Raw genomic sequence first — 7,729 nt, 5'->3', positions numbered from 1 at the left:
CCACAAACACGCCAAAGCTCCTGCACTGGACCTGAAAGATACCACACCTTCCTTCTCCCTCGCCGAAGAGGGTCCCTACCCCCTCGTCCTGGCTCGAAGGACGCCGCACCATCAAGTGAGGGATGAGTTCACCCTAGAACAAGGAAAGGCACGATCTTGGGGTTGCAAAGATAGAACATTTGCACGCATCCATGTCGCAGCAACGGGCATACCTCACTGGGCATTTAAGCACAGACCGCCGGTGTCCAAACAAGAAGAGAGTAAGCTGCAGGAAACGACACATCGGAGCTGAAGAAGCAGCGAGCTTGCGGTGAACAACAAGGAAACAAATCATGCACAGGATGCGAGGGATATGGCCCTGGTGCTCATTGAGCTGCCACGGCCCTGTTGCCGGGAAGGGGAACCCTTTCCTCTTCCACCCAGGCTCAAGGGAGCCGAGCAGCAGTGAACAGGGGACGGCCAGCAATCACCAAACAGAGAATGGCAAGCCCAGCATCGCTGGAAACCAAGTTGTCACACGGACCCCGCTGCAATTGCAAACCTCGGATCTAGCACCGCACACCTACACTCTCCTAACCAGACGACGCCCCCAGGGAGGTTACGCCGCCGAATCCGCAAGGGATTACATGATTTAACCTTGGAACGGAGGGGAAGGGGTGGGAAGAGGGGATCTCGACGGTGCCTTCAAGAAGGGGAGCCGCGCCCGAGGGCCTAGCCACCGCCGTGGTCGGGGACACCAACCAGGTATTTCTCCCGGTCCCGACAAACACCACCGCAACCAGCTACCAACAGACCAGCAAAGAAGCACTGGCTCTAGCACAGGTTGTGAGCGGGATAGTGGAAAGAGGAGAAGCAACCTTCAGATATGAGGTCAGAGGGCCATCGGAGCAGCCCACCGACCACGCACCGTGTCCCCTGTCGATCGCCGCCCGCGCGGCCGAGGACGAAGACCCACACCCGCGGGCGCGCCTGCCGCCTTGCTAGATCCGGGGCCGCCGCCCCGGCTGCCTAGGCCCTCCACGCAGGTGAAGCCGCCAGATCCCCGCCGCCACCTTCATCGGTGTCGTGCGCGCGTGCCGGAGGGCACCTCGGGCGGCAGCGGAGAGTAGGGAAGGGGGAGGGAGGGGTGGCGGTGGCGGGGGCGGTTAGGGCAACCCCCGAGTCGCCTCAGAGGAGACGACGCGAGGGGTGGGGGGGTGGGGGGGGCAAGTTCAGCATCTAGAACTGTGTTATTAGGGAAATATGATGCTTTGAGAATTCTTGCGCTCAAGGAAGAAGGTTGCTGCATTATCCTCCATGCCTGCCTTGCCAGTAATGCTAGTAATGCAAGATGAGCCAATTTGATCCAAAGTGGGCGGCAGGGTTGAGAAAAAAATACTACGGGCTATGGCGGGCCTAGGAGATCCAGCAGCACAAGAAGAACGTACGACGACCATGGGCTTGTAGTGCGCGCTTTGGTCCCGAAGGGGAAGAAGATAGAGCCGAGTGACGAGGCCCAACCCATCGTGCGGCGACCAGTTTCGTCCTCCACCACGGCGGTCCATGGCCTTCCCCCTCCGGCGGGTCCATGCGCCCACGCCACCTCCTCGGCCTCCTTGCTCCCTCACCGGACCTGCCATGCAGTTTCTGCCGCTCACTCTTCCCACCATCCATCAACGGGCGAAAGCCGGGAGCGCCACCTTCCGTCCAAGAGAACGTCCGCTGTCATTGGAGGTGGCAGCAGAGCAGAGGCCTTTGAACAGTTGAAATGCATCCTGCGAAGAGATCAAGCGGTGCTGATGCAGTCCCTCCGAGGCATTTGGGTTCACTTCAGTTCAGCTCCTGTGATGAATCCATGGTACAGGTGCTCATTTCCTGATGTTGTTTTACTTGATTCCTTGTCTACAATATCTTTACTTTGCGCTCTTGGTTGCAGCTTAAGCAAATTACATAGTATAAAATTGGGGATGCATTCAGTTACTGTCAGTTAGCTCACTTGGAAGCCATCAGTTAGCTTATCGTCCACCATGTGGGACTACTGAAGATTGGCCGTCGTTGTTGGAGCAGGATTATTCTGCATTCTTCTGTTGCCATCATTTTTCATGCGGTAATTTTGGGCATATGGGCATGGTTGATTTACTCTGTGCACAATACTTTACTTTACTAGTCTGCCCTGCCCTCGGTTGCAGTTAAATTGGGGGGTGGAATAAATTTACTGTAGCCGGCTCGTTTGGAAGCGACCAGGTTGCTATCTTCACTAGGTGGCACTAAAAATTGGCAGCGGGTTCTCACTGTCGATGGCATTCACTGTCTATCTCTGCAGCATGAACCACAAGCCAGGCAATAATGCAATGCGATTTATTCTGGGAATAAATGAGCCGGCTGTCAAAGACTTGTCAACACCCCCTTCGATGGGCTAGAGAATATCCTGCACGACAAGTCACGCATTGACTGACTTGAGAGGTCACTCTGCGGCAGCAACACCACAAGAAAAAATCAACATCCTCTGGAGTCCTTACTTTTCTTGTTCTTCGCCATGCCACCATAAATTTGCCAGTCATGAAAGTGGTACATACAAGAGAAGGCCTCTCAGCTGAGACATTCACCAAATACCACTGTTAAGTCCCCAGCCTGAACTTGAATTTCGAGTGAAATTGGGAGCTGTGAAAGGTGTGTGGATCATGGGCTTCTTGCCGATGATGTACGCATCACTCTCTCTGCTGCTACTAGGATCACTAGGAAAGCTAATGGTGCTAGCATCTGGAGTTGTAACAAGCCACAGCCCTGAAGGGAATTGGGCACATCCATCACTTGCCACACTTGATGGTTGCCCCAAGAGCTGTGGCAATCTGAGCTTCGACTACCCCTTTGGCATCGGTTCAAGGTGCTCTCGGGATCCTGACTTCAACCTCATTTGCAACGACACAGCTAAGCCCCCCAGGCTGTTCTTGTGCGACAGCATCACCGAGGTGATCGACAACATCGACGTTGGTAGCGGTGGGGATTCCTACCACACTCACAAAAGCATCAGTACCTCCTTCTGGCGTACCATCCCCATGAAATCTGGTGTCCATGTCTACTACTTGTCTTTCCAACCTCCTGGTAGATCCTTCAGCCGTGGGGAAACCATTCTGAACATCACTGGTTGCGACCTGGATGTGTATTGGGTCAACAGCAACACACACAGAACAACATGGATCTGTACGACTGTGTGCCCGGACCAAGTTATCACAGAGACCATGGCTAGGCTCAACTGCAGTGGCATCGGATGTTGCAGTTTTCCTATGACAGGCCTGCTTCCTGTTGCTTTTCAGCTCAAATTTGTCCACCACCACGGCAAAACTAGCACCGGAACACGCTCAAACCAGACCTCTATGCTGTGGGATAGAATCAGCATAAGTGACGGTGGCGGCGGCACAGTTTTGTGGAATATAGTGGATCAACAAAATTGTGCTAGCGCCGTGCGAAACAGGACAGCGTATGCTTGTATCGGCAAGCATTCCTTGTGCGGCGACTATAGCGTGACATCAACCGACGGCTACAACTGCATCTGCAGTGCCGGCTATGCAGGCAACCCCTTCATTCAAGATGGCTGTTCCAGAGACAAAGGTAAACTTTCTTTCTTAATCAGGTGACCAAATACATAGCCGTGATTAGGTATTTTGGACATTAGAACTTGAATGCATGCTAACCTTCTACTGGTCAAACTATAGGGTATAATCCAATTCCGAGCAGAGCTAATTGTACCCGTTGGTGTGGTAACATTAGGGTGCCATACCCATTCGGCTTAGAAGAGGGTTGCTTTGCCAGGGAACAATTCCAACTCAACTGTTTTTGGTCAAATTTGACATCATCAGCTGTCCTCATGTTTGAGTTTCAAGAGGTAATGAACCTGAATGTTAACGAAGGGACCATTAAGGTAAGATCTTACCAACCACAATACGAGATATTTCCAGGGCCTCCGGTTTTTGTTCGACATGGCTACATCCATTCTATGGAGTGGGTTGCAGCTAATCTAAGTTGCGTAGAGGCCCAACAGAATATATCTGGTTATGCTTGTGTGAGTATCAAAAGCAAGTGCTTGGCATTAAATGTTGAAATTTACTCTGGTCAAAGTCACTACATTGGTTACCGCTGCAAATGCTCAGATGGCTTCCAAGGAAATCCATATGCCAAAAATGGCTGTCAAGGTACATCTGTTGTGCTGTATCTGTCCATGTTTATTGGTGAAATCAGGAGTATAGTCGTTACAATGTTTTCACCCTCTACCCCGGCTTAAATGGCTTGGAAAAGGTAAAGTGATCATAGTATATCATTTAAAAGGATCATTAACTCATATTACATCTTAACTTGTGCACATGATGGGTTATGGACACAGATAGAGAAAATGGGTGATCACACCTTAACTTTCGAAAAATAATTGTAGTACACATTTATTAGAAGGTGTGTGCTAATTTTAAGCATATGATGCCTCGAACTTTACACCCAAAGTTGCATCTATTGCATTCTGTCTCATTCATGTAGTTTTCATTTAACTGGATAATAACAATAGTTTTCCATGTTAATTGGATGACCTATTGCATTCTGTCTTATGTAATATGCATATACATTTTTTAGTGCATCTTATCAAGATCTTTAAATTTCAGATATTAATGAATGCCTTCAACCAAACATCTGTAAAGGGAACTGCCATAATATTGAAGGAAGCTTCTATTGTACCGATTGTCCTCCCCATACTGAGTACGATCTAGACAAAATGCAGTGTACAACAACGAAAAGATAAATTCTGCTTTCAGGTAAAACTAAACTGTTGTTATATTTATTTGTTAAAATGGATAAAAGGAAACTTAAAGAGCATAATCCCTTCAGGTATTTTCATTGGGTTGTCTGGTGGCTTTGGCATTCTAGCTCTGAGTTTTAGTGCAGTATTTTTAATTCGTAGATGGAAAATAAATGTTCAACAGCAACTACGGAAGAAGTATTTTCGGAAGAACCAAGGTCTTCTCCTAGAAACGTTGATATCATCTGATGAAAGTGCAAATGACAAAACAAAGATTTTCTCGTTAGAAGATCTAGAAAAAGCAACAAATAACTTCGATCCTACACTTATCATCGGCTCTGGGGGGCATGGCATGGTTTATAAAGGCATATTATCTGATCAGTCTGTTGTTGCAATAAAAAAGTCTAAGGTCATCAAGCAGTGTGAGATTAGTCAATTCATCAATGAGGTTGCAGTCCTGTCTCAGATAAATCACAGAAATATTGTAAAGCTCTTCGGATGTTGTCTTGAAACGGAGGTTCCACTCTTGGTGTATGACTTTGTATCCAGTGGCTCATTATCTCAAGTTCTTCATGCTGATTCAAGTGATGGTTTTTCTTTGTCTTGGAGTGATTACTTGAGGATTGCCCTGGAAACAGCAGGAGCTCTATCATATCTCCACTCTTCAGCTTCAATATCAATCTTCCATCGTGATGTGAAGTCCTCAAATATTCTCCTGGACGAGAACTACACAGCTAAAGTTTCAGATTTTGGTGCTTCTAGACTGGTTCCAATTGATCAAACACACATTGTTACCAATGTGCAAGGTACATTTGGGTACTTAGATCCAGAGTATTTCCATACCAGACAGCTGAACAGGAAGAGCGACGTGTACAGTTTTGGTGTGGTACTTGTGGAGTTGCTTCTCAGAATGAAACCTATTTTCACGAGCACATCAGGCACCATACAGAACTTGTCAAGCTACTTCCTCCAGGAGTTTCGTGAGGGAAGGATAACAGGTATTGTCAACTCTCAGATCCTCGAGGAAGCAAGTGAGGAAGAGATCAACAATGTTGCCAGTATTGCTGAGGCATGCTTAAGACTGCGCGGTGCAGAAAGACCCACCATGAAACAAGTTGAGGTGAAATTGCAGATTCTACGAACCAAAAGGACGAAGTTATGCCAAGTGGATCCAATAAATGAAGAACAAATGCAGTCAAGATTACAAACTCGAAGAGCTAGAGTTGCTCTCCAGTCGTCTACGATGCATTTGGGTGACAGAATCAAGTTACGGTCAAGAGACAACCAATGATACTATGGCTTACATGTTCTCTTTTCCAAGAATTATATAACTTACGTACATGTTAGAGTTCGTGGCATCTGCTTGTCGACCATGCTACATGTGTTTATTGAATTTTTGTAGTAGATGATGATATTTTCTTTCGTAAACTCTGTCGACTGGGATTGTATTATAGGCAGTCAATAAAACATAGCTTGTTCCCCCTACTAGGTAGGGTTACAGGTATTGTAATGGTACAAGTTTCCTATTGTAATGGGATTTCCTTGTACGTTTTCATGTGTTCTTCTTGGCTTGTTGCTTCTTCTGTACTTTGTTTATGCAAACTGATTATTATCTGGAAGTGTCAAGTGAGTTGCTGGCCTGTAATATTGATCATATGTTCGATAACACATGTTGGCGCGGATTTATCGTTTTTGGCATCTTGGCGTTCTCTCCTAGCACAAATGACAGGCAGTTCGGTGTGTGTTATTAGAGAGAGAGAGAGAATTGGAGCATTAATTGAAGAAATAAAGATCCATATTGCCTTTTTTTTCAGGGTGCAAAAAACGGTGAGCACATCATTTCCCTTGGTCACAAATTTCTCAGTTCCGAACCCGGGTGCAATATCCGTTCATGACCAAGCTAAATAACAAATAACAGGATGAATGTTTTGCCGTGTAATAATTCATACTGACATGTCAATTAGAAATGCATGACGGAATACAAAGGTGATCTTGTTCCATTCCAAAGCTTACGATCACAATACTTTGTAGTAGTACTATTTTGTAGTACAATTCATTAATTTAATTACCTGGACATAAACTCAACACCCTACCTTGCACAGTACCAGACAAGTATATTGTACTCCCTTCAATCAATATTAATTGACGTTGCTTTAGTACAATTTAGTAGAAAGTAAGTTGTACTAAAGCAGCGTCAATTAATATGGATCGGAGGGAGTACTATTTTGTTGAAAAATATTACACTATCGATGATTAGTTAAATTTCAATCCCAGTCGTGAGTTCACGAAAGGAAATATATAACAAATAAGCCATGTAAATTTCACTAAACGCATCTAGCGCGCTAGACTAGCTGATTCCATGAACTCTTGCTGCAAGTCATAGCACCCTTGGCTCGACTCTAAGTTGACTCTGCAACCCAATTCCGTGGCTGACGACTGGAAATCAACTTCAGCTCCTTGAGTTAACAAGGTTGGCTGTGTTTGTTCTTCATTGCTTGGATCTTGACATGAGCTTGCTCTAGTTGTTCGTAAAGTCTGCAACTCAACCTCAACTTGTTTCATGGTGGGTCTTTCTTCACCATGCAGTCTTAAGCACCGTTCCGCGAGAGTGGCGACATTGATAATCTCTTCCTCAGTTGCTTCCTCAAGGACTTGAGAATTCAGTATATCGGCGATCCCTCCCTCGCTCAACTCCCTTAGGAAGTAGTTTGATAAATTCTGCATTGTGCCTGATTCACTTGTGATGATAGGCTTCATTCGAACAAGCAACTCCACTAGTACCACACCAAAACTATACACATCACTCTTCTCATTTAACTGTCTGGTATGAAAATACTCTGGATCTAAGTACCCAAATGTACCTTGCACATTCGTAACAATGTGCGTTTGGTTGATTGGAACCAATCTAGAAGCACCAAAATCTGAAACTTTAGCTGTGTATTTCCCGTCCAGGAGTATATTTGACGATTT

General features: G+C 46.2%; 1 pseudogene; it reads left to right on the top strand.

Moving 5' to 3' along the window:
• Positions 1-191: 191 nt before the first annotated feature.
• On the top strand, positions 192-6,050 carry LOC123068086 (uncharacterized; annotated as a pseudogene).
• The last annotated feature ends 1,679 nt before the right edge of the window (positions 6,051-7,729 follow it).

This window comes from Triticum aestivum, chromosome 3B (assembly GCF_018294505.1).
Source record: "Triticum aestivum cultivar Chinese Spring chromosome 3B, IWGSC CS RefSeq v2.1, whole genome shotgun sequence".
NCBI classification, from domain to species: domain Eukaryota; kingdom Viridiplantae; phylum Streptophyta; class Magnoliopsida; order Poales; family Poaceae; genus Triticum; species Triticum aestivum.
This window is presented reverse-complemented; position numbering and strand designations above follow the sequence as displayed.